The sequence below is a fragment of the Mustela erminea genome, chromosome 8 (genome assembly GCF_009829155.1).
Source record: "Mustela erminea isolate mMusErm1 chromosome 8, mMusErm1.Pri, whole genome shotgun sequence".
Classification (NCBI taxonomy): domain Eukaryota; kingdom Metazoa; phylum Chordata; class Mammalia; order Carnivora; family Mustelidae; genus Mustela; species Mustela erminea.
This window is the reverse complement of record NC_045621.1, coordinates 23,564,987-23,585,712: the sequence shown is the minus strand read 5'-3', so window position 1 is coordinate 23,585,712 and position 20,726 is coordinate 23,564,987. Positions and strand designations below refer to the sequence as shown.

The 20,726-nt window shown below is 36.6% G+C and overlaps 1 long non-coding RNA gene across 5 annotated transcripts in view; it reads right to left on the bottom strand.

Moving 5' to 3' along the window:
• Positions 1 to 277: 277 nt before the first annotated feature.
• LOC116597247 overlaps positions 278 to 20,726 on the bottom strand; it is an 81,984-nt gene continuing 61,535 nt past the window's right edge. For 2 of the 5 annotated variants that reach the window (XR_004288514.1, XR_004288516.1), the window contains 3 exons: positions 6,356 to 6,448; positions 1,765 to 1,915; positions 278 to 434 (listed from right to left, as the gene is read on the bottom strand). This is a non-coding gene — a long non-coding RNA (uncharacterized LOC116597247). Of the gene's footprint in view, positions 435 to 1,764; positions 1,916 to 6,355; positions 6,449 to 15,012; positions 15,127 to 16,570; positions 16,905 to 20,726 lie in introns of those variants that run through there. The other 3 variants (XR_004288513.1, XR_004288515.1, XR_004288517.1) reach the window with 3 other exon arrangements.

Genomic DNA, 20,726 nt, shown 5'->3' with positions numbered 1-20,726 from the left:
TAGGAATAAATTTAAAAATAAAATTGGAAAAAATGTGTCCTTTTGTCGTGGAGACAGCTACAATGGCACTCATGGAAAAGTATCGAGCTGGCTACAGACACATTTTTAGTAAATATATTTGCACAGTTCTCAATTTTTTTTTGTTATAGTGAGTTAACAGTGTTCCTGCCACAAAATTATTTCTTCTCAGTCATTTTTTTAGAAAATTTTAATGACTATCTTTACCTAATTTTAAGTAACTTTTCTACTGCTGTTCTCATCACTTTTTCTCTTTCTCCAGCAAATGTTCTTTCTAATAAATTTTGATTTTTCACATGATTCTGTTACTTCTGGTGTTATGGCTCTACAGGGTACCTTTCTTGTGAACTCCAGCATCCTGGATAGCATGCTGTCTTCTCTCCAGGGAATACTTAGCCAGCTACAGGTCTTGGGCTCTGATGAATAAAACAGAGGTTTACATGGCTTTTTATTTTATTTGAGCCCTTTCCTCACATTTCTTTTCAGTCCATATTCCATTATTGTTATTGTAATTGTTATTACTGTTTTTTCTGTTTTGAACCCTTTATAAAATTGCAAGCTCAAAGGATCATTTCTAGTTTCTAAGTTTAAAAAGAATTCTTGTAGTTTATTTACATAATACCCCTGCATAAGGAGATGTTTGGAACTTGGAATTTTAGCCTATGCAATGAAAGTGAGAAAATAATCTTGTCTTAAATCTATAAACTCTTCCAAGGGCAGCATGACAGGATAGTCACTAACAAAATTTATGGTTGGAGTCATAAATGGTGGATCAATGTATGAGTAAGAACATATGCCTTTCCATTTTTTCCTATAACCACGGCATTGTTAATCTAATAGTTTTTCTGTTCTTTGAACCCTCAGGTAATGACTGTAGCTAAAGACAGGATATTAGGTCACACAATTATCTGATTTATTGTTATAAATTCTACATGTTTGTACTTACAGATTTTTCACCATGACGGCAAAAATTCTAGACTTGGAGGAGGTTGCAAATTTCTCTAGCGTTCATTAGATTTTTCTAAGGACTCTGATGGATACTTTTGGTGTGATCTCTTTTAAGTTCATTGAAATTCAAAGTAATTAATTGAAATAAAGCCCTGTATTTGTGCATGCATTCTGAGTAATTAATTGAAGTGAAACACATGTATTGCTAATCTTGCATGCTGTGATTAAGATAGAAATAAAGACATCCATCAAACTAGATTACTTCTTCATCAAGGAGGTGCAGAAATATCTCCACAGCTGTTTGGCTCATTTTAATTGTATCAGAGTCTCTTATATCACAGGTTTAAGTGAGACACTATCCCCCCCCATCAAAAAAAGAGAATATTAGGATATAAAAGTATACTAATCAGCATGTGAAAGAAATTTCAGTGCATTCAAAGGTCTCCTCACTAGTAACATTAGATTAATTAAAGTAACAAAACACATTTGTGTGTTTATTGATCTATTTTCACTTATAGATGCATAAACACAGAGAGGACCAGATGGACCCTTAAATTTACTCTCAAATGAGTTCAAATGATCCCCATAACCTCTCTAACCCCTTTAAAAATGAGAACGGTGCAACCATACCTATATAAGGAAGAAATCTAATTCATGACCAAAAAAATGACACTATACTTTTCTTAAGTTAATATTCCTTCCTCCAATAGGAATATAGTTTCTAAAAGCACCTGCTTATTCCAAAGAGACAAGACTCACTTACTCTAACCAATTTCTTGGTTAGTTTCTCAAAATTACCTCTCGTAAGGAGTTTGGGTCACTCAAGACAACTGGAGAAAGTTGTCTCAGAACAATAAATGATTTGACACAAAGTGATTCCTTGAAAGCCAAAGTTACCATTTCAGGAAATCCATTCTCTTGTGGTTCAGTGAGCCATGAGGGAGGTGAGCTGAACAGAATGAGAATAAATCAAGATCAGACATTTCATGGATAGCGAGCCCACTCTTTAGGGATCTCAAAATGCTACAAGAAGCCCTGTTTTTTTATACCACTTATGTATGATAAAAATCTACATATTTTCATCTTAAAGACTAAGTGAAAAACTATAAACTTCAGTGATTTATATATAAATATAAATATATATAAATATAAGTATATATCCACATACATAATAACTTGAACCAGCAAAAAGCATTCCTAATTACTTATAATTACATTAGTAATTAGCTGTGCAAAAGAAAAATTTGATTTCAATAAACACTTATTTTTTTGGTTCATTCTGTTGTACAAGTAAGAATTTATATGATTTCTACCTGTTTTGATTGGTCTTCAAGTTAAGCACAAAACAGACATGACCTTAGACTCTAAGACTTCAGGAACCTGTGGGTTGGAGTTGTTCAACTGCAAATGCAGAGAGACAAACACATGCAGATCCCTGATGACAAAATGGCTGAACCCCACACTTTGCTTAAACTGGACAAAAATAATAATACCACTAAAAAAAAAGAAATTGAATAATGTATTAAGTAGTAATACTGAAAACAATATGCATTTATCACACAGAATCCAAGTACTTTAAAAAAATCTCTAGGTTTTAAAACTTTGGTTATAATGACCAGATCAAATGGCAGCATCAACAAAATAAATTGAAAAATATATGATAGGTTGAGAAAAACAAAAACAATAGGAAGCAGACATGTAACAAAAATATTTCTATAAAAATGCACTTATTGACATAGAAAGAACTACATATTATGTTATATTTTTAAAAAGCTATTAGAGTTTCTTATTCTATTTATGTCATATAATATAGAATAAGTAATATATTACATGTAATAGTAATTGATAATACTAATGTAAATAAATTACCTACTGACTTATAAGACACATTTTCTAGAAGTATAATACAACAAAATTTGAACAATAGTTGTATAAAATAGTGAAAATATATTTAGGATTTTTAACCATCTCTGTGTCTCTTAATTTTTTTACAGTAAATATGTATTACTTGTGTCAAAAATATTTTTAATTCAGGGCACCTGGCAGTAGAGCTTGTGACTCTTGATCTCAAGGTTTTAAGTTCGAGCCCTACTTTGGGTATAGAGATTACTTAAAAACAAAAGAAATCCTTAAAAATATATATTTTTAAATTCAATTCAAGATACTTTGGGTTCATTCTGGCAATTGTTGAACCATATGTGATTCAAACTCCCCTGCTTTTCCAGTGAAATATTTCCCAATGAGATATCCATGGAAACACAACAAACAATATAATTTCTCAGCAGCACAGAAAATTAAGAAGCTCTGTCAGCTAACTGAACATCTCTTAAAGGAAGTCCTCCTAGTACAGGGTGAGTTAAATAGACTGAGAGATGACAAGAAGCGGTCAGCCCATTCAGAGACCTCTTTCTCCCCCACGCTACTCCCTGCCTCCATGGACCCCCAACCACAGAGACATGGGGCCTTCTACCAGAAAAACCTAAATTCTGTCTTATTCACGATTTGCCTGCTAAGGTCATCAGAGTTGTCTCCTCTTCTTACATCAGATCTTGCATCTTTTACTACTATTTGAAGGCGGAGATTCCAGAAATCCAGTGGGGCCAGAGACACAAGAGGAACAGCAGTGGTAAAAGGGGAAGAAACAGAAAGAGTACTTGGAGCCCAAGAATCAGGAACACCAAGAATGATTGAAAGAAGGTCAGAGAATCAGAGCCCTGTCCCTCCTCTGTGGGGATAGAGGCACGAGGGGAGACAGAAGCTATTTCCCCTTGGGAGGGGAAAGGAATCCAGAGGCTTCCTCTCCTGCTCCGAAGCCTTCCTTATTCTTAAAGCAAAGCAATGGGATAGAAATAATTCTATCTGTTTCAAGGGAGACATCAAAGCCCAGAGAGATAAATACTTGGCCTAAAATCACAAAAAAGAGCTAACGAAATTCTAAATCCTCATAATCAACACTAGCACTCCAAATGATGATGTTAGTACTTTTAATTGCAAATACCAAAGATCAAATTAATCAAGAGTCAGCACCAATAACCAATACACTGAAAAAAAACACATGGTTTTTATTTTTTTTTTAAGATTTTATTTATTTATTTGCGACAAAGAAAGAGCATGAGCTGGTGATGGGGGAGGCGGCAGGCAGATGGAGAGGGACAAGCAAGGAGCCCAACTCAGGGCCCGATCCCAGGACCCTGAGATCATGACCCTAGCAGAAGACAGATGCTTAACCTACTGAGGCACCCGAGTGCCCCAAAATATATGTTTTTTGATAGTTTTGTTTTCAAACTAATCATTTCTTTACCTAACTAGTGTCCCTTGAGGCAATGAAAGTGATAAAATTATCGCTACTGTAAATTTTTCTATTGTCAATAGTTTTTTAAGTTTATGATGTATTATTATGATTCAGTTAACAAGACAAGAAATATATACAAAAATAAATAAAGCCAATAGCCTGCTGGAAGTACCTCGTCACCACAACCTACACTCCTTTATTAGCCATCTGCTGATGGCATTTTTCTCTATCATTAGTTTCTTAACTACTTGTGAGGAGGAATGCTATCTGTAGCTAAACAGACTTCTCAATACCATGTTGTACATTCAATACAAATTTCAAAATTTTTTTTTAAAGATTTTATTCATTTATTTGACAGACAGAGATCACAAGTAGGCAGAGAGGCAGGCAGAGAGAGAGGAAGAAGCAGGCTCCCTGCTGAGCAGAGAGCCTGATGAGGGACTCGATCCCAGGACCCTGAGATCATGACCTGAGCCGAAGGCAGCGGCCCAACCCACTGAGCCACCCAGGCGCCCTCAAAATATTTTTGATAAAAGATTCATTAATCCTAGGTGGCTTAGAGGTAAAAGTTGTGGGATGCTTTTTAATTAATACAACTTTTGAATTCATTCTGAAATTCCTACTATAAATGGTAATTCTACCTAAACTATATTTGGTAGAAAAGTCAATGCTCTTAACCAAGGACAACATCATTTCAGTTTGTGCTTAATAGGAATTTAAGTGCTACTGATTCCCTGCCGGCAAAGGACAAGCACAGATAAGGGATGTAGATCTGAATCACTTTTCACTAACTACTGGAGAGCATTTTTACTTTAAATGGGATAATCGTTTGCTGACGATCTAATATGCAAGCTTCACAGTATGCAATTTATGTAATTATGTCATTATTAAGTAGAGTGTCCACTATCTTCTACAGATTACTAAATATGCCTCCTCATATAGAATTCAGCAATCTGTAAAGATTTTTTTCATAAGACAGGTGGAAAGGTCAACTTCATAGTCTAGGTTTTGTATCCAATAGTGTTTGATTTGATACTTCGTATTAATTGTTCTGAAGTGTGGGGATGTTACATTATTTAGGGTGCCTAAACCACAAATGTCTCCTGGCAAGACCTCCTACCACTAACAATGAGATTAGCAGAGGAAAATTCAAAAACACTCATGGGGATTGTTTGTACTTTTTTTTTTTTTTTTTTTTTTTTCCTGGTCGAGTGTGTTTTTGCTCTGTGGGAGAGAAGACAGTTTAAAGCAGCACTGCATGAAAAAAGAAGCAACTGACCGCAGGTTGCTAGTGTGCTTCAATGAAGCAGAGGTTTCTACCGCTCCTCTCAGCAAAGGGGAGGTTTCTAACGGTCCCCTGCTGACTTCAAATGGGCTCACAGCCTGCACCCAGCAGCCACAGTGGAAACTTACCGGTGTGATAATAATCACTTAGAGTGAGACTGTGGTGCAGACCCTTTCCCCCCAACCAGAAATCCCCCGAGTAAAAGCTTAATCCCCTGGGGAGACACAGAGATGCAAAAACATAAAAACAGGTGTACAGTTCCCTGACACTAAGAAAAATTGGGTATGAACAGCTTTTCACTCTTGATATCCTCTGAGTCAAAAAATGAGCACAAGAACAGCATTACCTGAGCTTTTAACTCAGAGGTGCCTTAAAACATTCATTGAGAATATCTTTAATATGTAAAAAGGGATAATCTTTGTTAAAAGAAAACTAAACTAAAATCAACTCCAGTAGAGACTGAGTGTGTGTGTGTGTATGTGTGTGTGTGTGTGTGTGTGTATGCAGCATGCATCGATATGTGTAAATAAAATATTGGAATAATACACACCAATATATTAATCGTTATTAATAGTTATTGTCTCTGGAGCATGGGGTACAGGGTAGAGTAGGAACCACTCCTTTTACTTTTTCAATTTCTGCATTGCTTGCATTTGTTACAATCGCCATACAATAGCATGGTAATTATTTTTAAAACCTTTTTTCACTGTTACTTTGAACAATCTCTTCTAATAAAGGTAAACGCTGTTCTCTAAGAAAACTGTCCTAGATTTTATGTAAAACAATTTGCAGTTTGAAACAATTTTATTTACCTTTGCTCTACAAGCATTTTGAAAATTTCAAGGTTCAATTAATTTTCTTCAATGTGGTTTATTGTTGCCAGAAAGCAAAGTTTTATGTAGTATCTGTGAATAAAAAGATTAGTAAGTTTAAAACAAAAAAACTGTCTCAACGTTTTACAAAAGGTGGGGTTTAAGTAACTACCCGTAGTAAAATGTGCTTCAAAGATCAGCATCCTTTGGATCATTAAATTCATGATGGTGATTTTTAATTAGATGCAACTTTTGTGTATCACTTTCCAGATTACAAAAAGCTTTGCTCTTTCATAACCACATTTTCTGCAACAACAGCCCTCTGCATTGGATGTTAAACTAATTTTAAAGAGTAGTGCAAACCAAGAAAATTGAAAAATGTCAAAGTCCAAGAAAACACTACATACAAAAAAATACTCTTGCTACTTCACACTGAGCTATCACTGAATGCTGTCAAACTCTAAAAGGGATTCCTAAATGCTAGTGATTCAATGATTTCACTGATTCACCCTTTTTGGCAAATTTCATGAGGAATAAAGGTAAGACAAAAGAACACAAAAGAAGCTCTAGTTCCACACAGGTGAACTTGGCGCTAGGGCCCACGTAAAGCAAGATGGCATAGCCTTTCTCTCACACATTCTTACTTTTCACTCTATCCAAACAGACTTAAGATGGGAAAACAACATTTCTGGGAAATTGGTAGCATGTTCTCTCTACAGATGTGGCTGCCAGTGCTAGGGAAAAGCTAACCTTACTCTTATATTTAAAAAGTCTGTGAAAGCCACATTATAGCTTAATTAAGGACTTGCTTTAGAATTACCGTTGGATCATTTTGAATTTATAGATCCCAAGGCAGGCCAAACTGAATCAGAATTTCACAGAGTGAAGTCCTAGTGGGCATAGACATATTAAATATATGCCCATATTTACACCTCCACAGGGGATTACCATGCCCTGATTATAAAATATCTGTAGAGAAATCTATGATAATAAAAAGAAAATTACCCGGCGGAAAAAAAAAGATTTTAAAAGTATATACTCCATTTTCCCAATTCCAAAATTAAGATTATTGACCTGAAATTCGCAAACTGAACGAACAGTGATTTGTGCCCTTAGATAGTCCAGACCTTCTTTGAGCTAACATAAGGTCACCATGATAAAGTGGGTATTTTCTAAGTTTCTTTTGCCAGTGTGCAACCATTTTCAATTTTGTAAAAGGAAACTATCAGAAACTTTTCACACGAGAACTTAAAAATTCTTCAAAAAAGTAAATTCCAGTGACAAAAACACAGTTTCCTGTTAGCATACAGAGAGAACCCCTTTTCTGTCACCAAAGCACTTTTCTAACTGAAGCCTATGTGACCTAATAGTATAAACCTTATATATGCATATTTCTCCTTTCAACAGAATTCAGGGGTGTGAGGAAGCTCAATCATCACTCCAGAATTCCTGGGAAAGGGGGGAGAAGGAGTTAATTCTATATATATATGTTTAAGAAATTGAGGCATACACATATTAATAAGTTAACGGGAGTCTGCAGCAGGCCAGGAATAGAATCCAGGTTACATATTTTTAGACTCCTGCCTCTTTGATTTTCACACACAATATGATACTTGCCCATATGCTCTAAAAGGACACAGCTTTCAGCAAGTAGAGTAGCAAGAAAGAGAGACTTTGTATGACCCCAGAATGCCGTAGAACTCTTCATGGCACAAGCATGCGTGTGTCGGAAGCGTTTTCCCTTCAAACCACCATGCCTTCCTTTACGTATCCTTTCCCCCTCCCCAAGCTGCCTGCCCTCCGAGGAAACATGGAATGCTCAAGGACGACATTAACCTCAGCTGCTTACCATAGTCCAAGCACACGAATAGGCACTTAACACGAATTAGTTTCTTAAATAGTCACGATGATCCCGCAAGAGGGGTGTTATTCCCAGCGGATAGGTAAAAACGAAACAGAATAAAACCAAAAACCTAAGGTTTCATGACCTACCAGAGGAAAACCCGAGGTTTGTTTTTTGGGGGGGGGGGGGGGTGTATTTTTTTTGGACACATTCCTGAAAGTAATGAAAAGTTAATACTGCAGCTGAAGTCGATCCAAATATGGATTGACTTCATACTCTTCCAGGTGATCGATCGGATCAAGAGAGGAAAGATAGCCCAGTGGAGACCAGTGGTAACTCGGGCTCTCACTCCTAAAATGCATCTTAGAGAAGAAAACGTTAAAGGATTCATTGAAGCAACACGGTGTAGAATAAAAGCAGGAAGTTGAGGATTCGACCACCAGGTTTAACTACTAGCTCTGCAATTTTTGACCTTTTTGACCTTGGGCAAATTACTTAAATCTCAGTTATCATTTCCTCCTGGTTGTTGTGAGGATTCAAAGAGACAATGATATAAGTTAATGTTTAGTTTTTGCAGGGCACAAAGCCAGTGCTCAGTGAATATCAGCCATTGCCATTTAAGAAAGCCTAATGTGGTTAGAGACTCAGGTGAGGACCCCACGCTCCTGGGGCTGCTTGTCTTCTCTGTTGTCAATAACAGCAGGCAGCCAATCACAGAACAGCCCCTGGCCAATCACCTTTCCTCAAATAGTCTACGAACACTTAGCATGGTATAAGAAATATTTTCTGTACATTTTATTTTGGCCTGCATTGGTTTGGAGTTGTTAAAATACCTAATACTTATTGAACGTTTACTGTTCTCCAAGCTCTATGTGTCTTAATGTATTTAGTTCTCAGAATGAGGCTATGAGGAAAGATGTTGTCACATTAAATGGGTGTCACCATTTAATAGATAACACAAGGAGCGGTGAAGGCAGGACTCAGATCCAGACACTCTGGCCGCAGAGAGCACACCCCAATCCTACCCCCGGGCTTCTCACTCGGCTGTGCACTTGGTCATTTCACTGATTCACTCTGCTTCACAGACGGCACCCATAAACTTGCTTTATTACTCTCCATTCCCAGCATTTTAAAGCCTTGACTTCTTTTGTCCTATGGATAGGCATCATCTAGACGGAGCCATGGAAGAGGATAAAGGAAGATCTTGATTTCTTATCACCTGACAAGACCTTTGCTTCGGGATTATAGCGTTCCCGAGTTCCACACCTGATCACACCATTTGCACGAGGAGCGCCTTATGTCAAGTCAGCACATTACCCATGTCCTCTGAGTCTTAAAAATTGAAAAACAGGGACTGTAAAATTTGATACTGCTCATTAAACTAAATGTAGAATTAAAATCTTGCATAAATAAAATTTAGTGTTAACTTTTTTTTAACACGAAGGGTAATATATTAAGAAGAGTCTATGTTAATACAGTGAAAGAATTTCAACATTAAAACCCGGTTCCTGGTTGTGTTATGTGGCAGCACCCTATGCTTACCATAGTACAGATTTTTCATGAGAGAATTTTCCAGATCTGCAAATTAATCCGACATTCTCGCCACTTATATTATGTAAAACAAGATTTGTTCAAGGCTTCCAGTCTCATCTGCAATTAGTTGATCACAGAGAGTGGGACTGTGAATAAGGATTGTAATTAAGTGCTCTTTCTCATAACACACACACACACACACACACACACACACACACAGCCAGAGAAGCTTTCTTTCGGTATTTTTTTATGAGACCGCAAGAGCTTCCTCTCATTTTGTCCCCCAGGCTTAGAGGTGTTTCTCAGTCCTGGGACAGCCAGGAGGAGCCTAAGGTGGCCTAAATTGTGTCATCTATTTATTTCACAGCCCTGTTTATATATTGTCATTTTCAACCTACCGTGTGTCCCGAGGGAGGGAGGCCCGGTCTAAGATGTCGCTCATTGCTTTGGTTCAATGTGTTAAGTGTATTAATGACCTCTACACACTAACATATCCTTTCGGTGAGCAACCTATATGATCTGTAATTATTTTTCCCTATGTTATGTTTGTTCTGATTACGTTTATTGAATTCCAACTCAAAAATTAGGACTTTATGTGTCTTTTTAAATTGCATTTTTCGAGTAATTCATTCTTACTATTTTACAAAGGTTGCGGTTTGAGAAGTTGCAGAGGCGCTGCTCCAGGCTACGGAAACCTTGATTCATAGGAAGTTTAGCCTCTTTTCTCTTCTCCCCATGCTTATTCATGTATCTAAAGGGTCAGACTTGATTTTTCTCTCTCAGCACTTGAGCCAGAGCTCATACCTGCCCCCTGGAGGTTGGAGGAATCATAGGTCACTTCTTGATGGGTATCCCAGGAGGACACTGGACCATGATACTGGTAGGGTCACCAGACACGAAGCCCAGGGACCGTACATGAAATCCGGCTAGCAGTTCTACTTCCTTTGGCTATGGCTAATGCTAGAGCATCTTCTCCCTGCCTGTTGAAACCTCACCAGGTCAATGTAAATGCGATTTCTGCCCTTTATAAAGTTTTCTGAAACCTTGACTGTCAACACTCTCTTCCCATGGTAACCCTCAGCCTGGGGCATCAGTGCACAAGCTTGTCGGATTGCCTTCCATAACCTGCCCCCCGGTTAATAGGGACAGTATGTGTTCACCATTCCTGGTGGATTCCGTTGCCTCCTACATTCAGAATTATCATTCAAATTCACTCACCTGACCTGGTGTCGGGGTCGGAGCTCCATTTTTAGGGAACAGTTGCGCTTATACGCTATAAGCCTGAAGTCAAGCCTACCTCAACTCATCCTAACAAATTTCAATAACTTTGAATTTCAACTGGGAGGGGTGCGGGTCCTGGTCCTTTTTCTACCAAATAACAGTTGGGTTTGATCACCTTCTTCACCAGCAGGATTCGAGTTTTGCTCATTAGTGGTTTTTGCCAAAGGATATACATCGCATGTATTAATTCTGCTTCCCTAGAAATCCTCTTACATAGTTTAAAATTTTTGTTAACCTTAACATTTTTCAGACATCACAGCTCATTTTAGACTTTCGCACCTCTGACATTATCCTGACAGTCAGTATCACCGTAATATTTAAATATGTGGCCTTTCTTCTCGTGTTTCACCAATTTAAAATCTGATCCTGTCAGTAATTTCCCGGGAAGTTACACTGGTTTCTCTCAACACTTTGTTCTTTCTTTCTTTCTTTTCTTTCTTTTTTTTTTTTAACGCAGCAAGTATGCAAAATGCATAGTTCCCTAGCACCAATTTTCCTAATAACTTTCTTTTCCTTTTACTGGATGAAACTATCAAGTGAGATAAGACAAGAACTTAATCAAATGCTCTGCTTTTGAAGAGTGAGATTTTCAGTTGAATGTGTACTTGAAGTCTAGTTTTTCATGCCTACCAGGTGAATTTAATTATTTGCTTTCTTTAGTCAGGTCCTTGTAGTATAATCTTACAGTGATGATAGCTAATATTTATTGAGCACCCCCTTTATGCCAGGAAGTTTATGTTTAATCTCATATAATTCTCAGGGCAATGATAATCCACATTGTATAGACAAGGAATCTGAAGCACTGAGATATTAAATAGTCTGGGGACCCCAACTATAAGTGCCATGTTCAGGGTAGGAGCTCAGGCAATCCAGCTCCCAAGTTCAGCCTTGTAACCACTATGCTATGGCACTACCTAATTTTATTTCTTTTTTTTTTAAGATTATATTTATTTATTTGACAGAGAAAAATCACAAGTAGGCAGAGAGGCAGGAAGTGAGAGAGAGAGGAGGAAGCAGACTCCCTGCTGAGCAGAGAGCCCGATGTGGGACTCGATCCCAGGACCCTGAGATCATGACCTGAGCTGAAGGCAGCGGCTTAACCCACTGAGCCACCCAGGCGCCCCCTAATTTTATTTCTTTTTTTTTTTTTTATTTTATTTTTTTTTTTTTATTTTTATTTTTTTTTTTTTAAAGATTTTATTTATTTATTTGACAGAGAGAAATCACAAGTAGATGGAGAGACAGGCAGAGAGAGAGAGAGGGAAGCAGGCTCTCTGCCGAGCAGAGAGCCCGATGCGGGACCCGATCCCAGGACCCTGAGATCATGACCTGAGCCGAAGACAGCGGCTTAACCCACTGAGCCACCCAGGCGCCCCCCCTAATTTTATTTCTAATGTTCTTTTATCTTCACACAAACACTCTCCTCAATTCTCCAGATTTTTATGAAGGAATATATCTTTTTGGCACACAGCTGTACTCTGTTCTCATGATAACAGTTCTGTTTCTTTTGAACCAAGAATGCTCACATCCTTTCATGGTGCATTTCCAGTAGTGAATTCCATCCTTTCTCACCTCTCAGATCATATTCACTTTCATATCACAATCTCAGTTTCATTTTGTTGATCAGTCATGTTTTTCACCTATTCTGGCCTTTAGATAATGTACAGGGGAAAAAAATTTGAAAAAGATGCCCTGAGCAAGTTAATCTAACAGACTTCCCTCAAAAGTATACTAGGCTTGACAAATATAGGGAGGAGTATACCCCATATTCCTATTCTTATTACTTATAATAGATATTTTTTAAAGTGAAAATACTGAAGAAGAGTCGTTTGTAAGGTTAAAGTTGAAGAGATGATACTTGCGTATGTTAAATGATCTGCCTATAGTTAAACAAGGTTGGTTCCTTAAATTGTTTTACTAAAGTAATGCTTTCAGCAAGTGATCAATAGTTAAAATGACACTTGGTTTTAAATTTAATTATATTAATTATCTTTCTCCTACATCTTTCTCCCAATTTAATAGGTAGTACATTTAAAATGCCCCCCTTTATCATTTTGCATTTTGAGTTGCTAAGGCAATAGTTGTTTCAATTATATCCATAGTGAAAGATTCAGAATGGGTGAAAGACTAGATCTTGTAACAGAAAAACTTCTACTGTAATTAAACAGCACATGTTCTGAAAAATACATGTGAGAACAGTGTACATAAAAATTCTGTAGCATTTCTAATGAAGAATCCTTTCTAAAAATTTCAAATGTAGGCAAAAGGAGAATAATAAAAATAGAATACTGGTTCTCAAAGCAATCTTAACAACAGAAAAATATGCATTCAGTGGGAAAGCATACAGCCCTTTTTCTCTAGTAGTTTTTCTTTTCCTGAATTGGAAATACAACAGATTTCTTCTTTCATTCTAGTAACACTGTATTTGATAAGGTAACAGAGTTCCGCATGGTTGTTTAATTCATTACAGATGTACCTCATTTTATTGGGCTTAGAGATACTGTGGGTTTTTTTTTCCCCCTTGGTTTTTTGTTTGTTACAGATTAAAGTTTGGTGGTAACACTGAGTGGAGCAAATGAAGTGTATTGGACCCATTTTTTCCAACAACATTTGCTCACATCGTCTCTGTGTCACATTTTGATAATTCTAGCAATATTCCAAACTCCCTCATTATTTTTACATTTGTTCTGTGATCTGTGATCAGTGATCATGACTTGCTGAAAGCTCAGATGATGGTTAGCCTTTTTTTAGCAATATTTTTATTTTTTAATTTTTTAAATGAAGATTTGTACATCTTTATAGGCATAGTGCCATTGCACACTTAATAAACTACAGTATAGTATAAACATAACTTTAAATGCACTGGGAAACAAAAAAAGTCATTTCACTTCTTTTATTACAATATTTGCTGCAATAAGTGTTCTGGAACTGAACCACAATATCTCTAAGATATGCCTGTATTTTGCCATAAGTATAATTTACTGATACATTTCATTTAAAAAAACATGGTTTTATATGTAAGCATTGACTTAAAAAAAAAAAACCCAGAGCATTATGAAGAAACATTTTCAAAATCTGTAATTTAATGACAAAAATTTGCATTAGCAGGTCAAAATGGTCAACTGGAAAGTCTGAAAAAATTAAAGATTGTGGAAAACCCAAAGTTTCCTAAAGTTGATATAGTTTTAATTATAACCCAATGCATATCCTTTCCGGCATCTGATGTCATATTAAAAATAAAACTCAAAGGTAAAAAATAAACTCAAATGAAATAAAATTTCATTGCATATTATATTCATCATTTCTGAGAATAAAACTTTGCAAACAGGGGCTTGTGGGATGTCTTGACAATAACATAATAGAAAAATAGGGGCACCTGGGCGGCTCAGTCAATTAAGCCTCAGACTCTTAATTTCAGCTCAGGGTCTTGATATCTAGTCCCATTCGGGCTCCATGGGGGCTTGAAGCCCTCTTAAGGTTCTCACTCCCTTTCCCCTCCCCCTCCTGGTGCACACATGTACTCTCTCTCTCTCTCAAAAAAAAAGAAAAGTAATGATCTCAGAATAAAGAAAACCATTTCTTTTCAGCATTTCTCCCCTGGGTTTTCGTAATGGTGGCCAACTACTTTAACAAGTGTCTCCTCCTTGTCAGCCACCTAATGTGATGGGATTCACCTTTGTTATATCCCGCAAGGGACTTATCCTCAAGGCAGGGCAAAATCACTTACTAAAAGAGACTAAAAGTACCCACTTTTAAGACCTATGATTTCAAACTTGGAAAAGGATGTTTCAGAAAGTGAACAGTTTATTTTTTAAAACAAGAAATGAAGACACTTGATATTATGGTCATTACAATTAAACTGGCTTCATAAATGTCCTCAGAAAAGCCAGGGGAGGGGGTCCACTGAAGGGAATTTTGGGTCCAGAATCAGAAGTGCTTGAGTTCTAGGTCCTAATTTGCCGCTATAAAAACCGTTAGTACGTGGAGGCAAGTCACTCACCTTTATAAAACTAAGACGATGATGCTACTTGTTGTACAGCCTTCCTTTTTCATTCAGGTTAGTTTTATTTATGTATTCATAACTCAATTTCATGTCGAAATAAGTTTGATACAGCTTCCAAAACAAATAGAAAAAATAAGTAGGAGAGTCAGAAGAAGAGGAAAATTATGGAGAGTGAAAATAAAAAGAAGTCAGAGGAAGGACTGGTGGACAGTTTACATGGTGGTGTATGTGGGCATAAGCTCTTCCACAGTCAATAACACTCATCTTAGTGTGAATTGATGCATTCATCTCTCTGTCAGAGACAAGCTTTTCATAGTAGAAAAGAGTAGAGAAAACATTAAAAAAATCCCTAAATTAATAAGGAAGGTAAACATTCTTTAATTATTTTCCAGTTACGTTGTCACTGGTATATACCTTAAAAAAAAAAAAAAGGAGCAAATTTCTAAAACTTAACATAGGCCAGTATTGTTAGCTCTGACTATATATCTAAATTATAATAAAATTTCTACAATAAAAATCTCATAATCCCAGAACTGAAAATATCTTTCATTGATGCCAATATGGGAAATAATCCTATATAATACTCGCTTTCCTGACATGACTACCATTAAAACATAGAATCTTCGTGTAACTAATACTTACAAATACTTTCTTTCATTTTCTGCCACTCTCTATTTTTTTTCCTTCCTCAGCCCCAAATTATGGAAGCGGTTTTCAATGTCTTACAGATGCATTCCCTTCCGATCCAAAATGAGCCTTAATAATGTAAGTGTCAGAAACCAGTTCCATAGCAACTGCAAAAGGAGCTTTTACATGGACACATGTTTCGAGAGAAATTACGTTTGGAACTCACAATAGTACAGAGAAACTTAAACTAAAATTATCTTTTGCATCTGGTAGAAGAGATAGGCGTGGTTCAAATATCTCAAGGATGTTTCTTAAGAGCTCTCCCTCGGTCAATGAAGTTGTATTATTTTGTTTCCAAGCCTGTGCCACTTTAAAGCAAGATTCAGAGTCTGAAAGTAATACTAACCTCCTCTAGCTAAGTGATTTAAATGATCACGGTTTTCAAAAGATTTTAAAAAAAAAAGAATAATTTTGCCACGATATTTTGTACTTTCTCGTGTATAAAATAATTTTATTCCTTTAAGAAATCCTGCTGAGTTAATATGAAAGACATTTCCACTACGGGTACTAAAAATTCACAGTAACCCTTATAGTTCATACAAAGAAAATCAAATTCTATTTTAGTGAAGTTTTCATAACAGCCTTTTGGCTAATAATGTTGAAGAATCATGATATATTTAAGAGATATTAATTCTAGTAATAGTCATTTATCTTTGATGTCAAAGAGAGACAAAGGCTTGGGAAATAGAAGATTTATGATGACATATTATAGACTCACTTGGTAGATGTTAGATTTTTTTACTCTTCCTCTGAAACGACAGATAATGAAGCTTTATCAACTTCCTTTTATTAAGGCTAAAAATATATCCTATAATAGGATCATAAACATTTAATGAAACCCACAGCTGTACTGAATTTTAAAATTAGGTGAGGATGGACAAAGTAGTTCATAGAAAAGTAAATCAGCATAACTCATACATTATGATTTGACAACCCAGCTTGTTTTAATTTAATATATCTCCAGGTCTGACCTCTGTCCTGGAGTCCAGATATGTATTTCCAACTATTGAAATGAACCTGGGTATCCAAAAATGAGTCGATTTTCTTGCCAAGCACATCTGGATATCTGAGACATGTCAGTGGAGAAAGCTCAAATTTGAGAAGCTAGAACAGGATGATTGACCTTTCTTTTATTCTTCTACTGCTTTCTGAGAAGATTGAAATTCTTCCCTCTGTCTGAAGTTGGGTTCCCCAGAAACACTCTGAAATGAGGATTCATGAGAAGGTGATTAATAGGAAGCTTTCCCAGGAAAAACCATGAGGGTTGTAGGGAAATGGGACTAGCTAGGTGTTTAAGGAGGGATAGGTTATCTAGAAAAATTTCATGAAGAGTAAGTTTGACTCTGTCCCACAAAGAGTGTCTAAAGACAGTGTAGGCCACACCTCAGAGTTATCTTGACCAACACAAAGTAGCTAGAATATTTATTCTCCTGCACCTGTCAATCATTGGTTAAGAATCGCCCCTCAGGAGATATAAACTCCCCAGTATTTCTTTCTTTTTTTTTTTAAGATTTTATTTATTTGACAGAGAGATTACAAGTAGGCAGGCAGAGAGAGAGGGGGAAGCAGGCTCCCTCTGAGCAGAGAGCCCGATATGGGGCTCAATCCCAGGACCCTGAGACCATGACCTGAGCCAAAGGAAGAGGCTTAACCCACTGAGCCACCCAGGCGCCCCCCCACCCAAGTATTTCTAACAAAGTGAAACAAAATGAGTTCAAGCGGCCCAAGGCCAATGCCCTAACAAAGAGACATAGTGCTGATCATTTAAGCATGAACACACCTGGAGCTAGTGCGCACAGGAATGAAAAAAGATCCAAGCAAGCTCTGGGGGTACACTGACTGAGTCTGCTGCAATCTCCATGCTGGTGACTGTTTCAACTTATTTTCCTAATAGCTATCTTTATTCTTCTTTAAATGTTGTTCATACATACGTGGTCTTCTCTGTGCACCCTGCAGTGGGGAATACCCATTCTTGACAGTAGAGTGCTGCAGATAAGCCAGAGCTGAAGTTCCCTCTCTGTTCCACAATTTACTGAGGGAGCTTATCAACTGTGCTATTGCTCAGCCCAGTGTTTTAAAAAATTGAATAGGAATGCCTTCGGATGAGGCTTGTCTCTGATTCACCAGAATTTCCTAACGATACCAACTATAACTTGATTCAGCTGAGTATAACAACAACAATGACAAAAAAATCCAAAGCAATAGTGGTTCTCAAAGTATGGTTTCCAGACCAAGTGCATCAGCCAACAAATCATATGGTTCTATGAGGGCGGCAAGGACACAGTCTACTCCCACCTTCGTGGGATTAAAAAAATAAATAAAAAATAAAGAATGCCTTAGCAGCAGCATCATATCCCCACACAAAGATGGAGGAAGATGCAAGAAAGGATGAGAAGAGCTTATGCAAGGTGTTTGTAAAGGCGAGTAATACATTTTATAGGTCATTGTCCTGAACCAGTATTGTGCTGGTAAACACTTGCTAAACAGCCCTCCAATTTTCATTGTGTAAATATTCCTGCTATATCTGATTTCAAGCTACCAACTTGACATCATTGAACAGAGATGAGAAGAGACATGCATAATTAAGTAAAACAAAGAACGTGATATTTGGTGCATAATTGTTCACGTATATGCAAAAATCCCTTCCATGAAGGAGCAACGTTAAAAAGGAAAGCTAGATACAGTTGCATAGCAACCTTCCACAGTAAAGGGTATTCCCGTTCTGTGTATTCATGGGGTCAGTATGTTAAAGAGCCTTGCTGGCTCCCTCTTTAATTCAAGAATTTCCTGGTAGAAAATGAAACCATTAAAACTATCCTGCCTCCTCTTTCACACAAATTTCTGCTAGTCGATGCTTAGGTACATTTTGTCGTCCCTTTTCCCAATACACATCACAGGGGATGGTGGTTGATGATGGTTCTCAATCTCAGAATATATCTGAATCAAGTCTCATTTCTATTCTGTGCCTAACAGATTTTTGTTGTGGTTAAGTTACAGGGTTTTAAATTCAGTCCAACTGAGTTTGAAATCAACTCTGCCATTTGCTATGTAAATAACCTTAGAGATCTTATTTTATCTTTGTGTGTGTATGTGTGTTATCCAATAAAACTTTATTAATGAACATTGACATTTCAATTTCACATAATTTGCACATGTGTTATGAAGTACTATTCTTCTTTTGACTTTTTTTGACTCCTAAAAGAAACTAAAATGTTTGTAACTTGACATTCTATACAAAAAAAGGCAAAGGAACAGAAAGGCAGGTGGGCTGGTTTGCCAACCCCTGTTCCAATTGTGCCTCCTTTAAAACAACAGCGTTATTGAGATATAAATCACCTACTATACAATTCGCCCATTTAAAGTATACAATCCCAGGTTTTTAAATGCATTCACAGAGTCATGCAGGTCTCATAGGACACCTTCCTCACTCTCAAAAGGAATCTAGTAGCAATCACTTCCATTACTCCCCTGAAACATCCCAAATTTTATAACCCCAGGCAACAAGTATCAACTTTCTGTCTCAACAACTGTACCTATTTTTTTATATACATGGAGTCCTATAACATGTAAACTTTTGTGCCTGACTTCTTTCAATTACATAATATTTTCATGTTTTGCCCAATTAATAGCATGATCAGTACTTCATTTATTTTTATTGCTAAATGATTCTCTGTCTAGTTGTTCTACCCATTATTGAAAGTGTAATAGTGAAGCTTTTAACTGTTACTGTTGAGTTTTCTATTTCTTCCTTCAGTTCTGTCAGTTTTTGGTGTGTGTATTTAGAACAATTAGATACATAAATGCTTACAATTGTTGTATCTCTTTGGAGACTGAAACTTTTTTCATTATTTAGGAACCCATTTTTATATCTAGCCATATATTTTTTTTAATTTTATTATTTGACAGACAGAGATCGCGAGTAGGCAGAGAGGCAGGCAGAGAGAGAGGAGGGGGAAGCAGGCTCCCCGCTGAGCAGAGAGCCCAATGTGGGGCTCGATCCCACGACCCTGGGATCATGACCCGAGCCGAAGGCAGAGGCCTAACCCACTGAGCCACCCAGGCGCCCCTGTTTCGTTTTAAAGTCTATTCTGTCTGATATGACTCTAGCCATTCCAGCTCTTTCATATGGCTGCTGTTTGCACTGCATGTATCTTTTCCATTCTTTTACCTTTAACATATTTTTAAATTTTTAAACCCAAATAGTGTCTCCTATTTCAGTAGTGAATTTCCTACAGCATATAGTTTGATTTTGTTTTTGTTTTTCTGTTAAATATAATTTTACTATTTCTTTGTTGTTGTTGTTGTTGTTTAATACCTTCACATTTAATGTTGTTATTTGGTATATTTAGATTTACATCTGTCTTTTTGCTTTTCTATTTTCTGTATATCTCATGGGGTTTTTTTGTGCCTATATTCTTCCTTTATTACCTTTTTTACAGCAAGTGGGCATTTTCCACTGGAACATTTTAATCCCTTCAATGATGTGTTTAATTATATGTGTATGTTATTTTCTTAGCAGTTGCATTAGGGCCTACAAAATGTATCTTTCAGAATCTGCTTCAGATTTATATTGACTTAATTTCAATGAAATCTAAAAATCTGACTCTCATGTAGCTTAGTTCTCTCTCCACTTTATTTGTGTTACTACTGTTACACCTATTAAGCCTAGACTCACTATAAATGCAACAGTACATTGTTCTAATTATTATTTTATATACCCTTATACATTTTAAAGAAACTTAGAGAAGAAAGAAACCTAGTACATAAATAAAGAGTTTGTAATTTTAACTTTTCTACTTACCTTTTGAGGTTCTCTTCATTTTTTTCTACCAGATGTACATTATCATCTATTGTTATTTCCTCATTCCGATATAGCTTTGTTCACACCCCTCTCCTTTATGCCATTATTATCAAATACATTTCTCTGTTTAGACCCCCAATATAGTTATATTTCTATTGTATTACGCAATTCCTTTTAAAAGCATACGAGAGGTGACAGGAGAAGAAATATGCAATTGTATTCT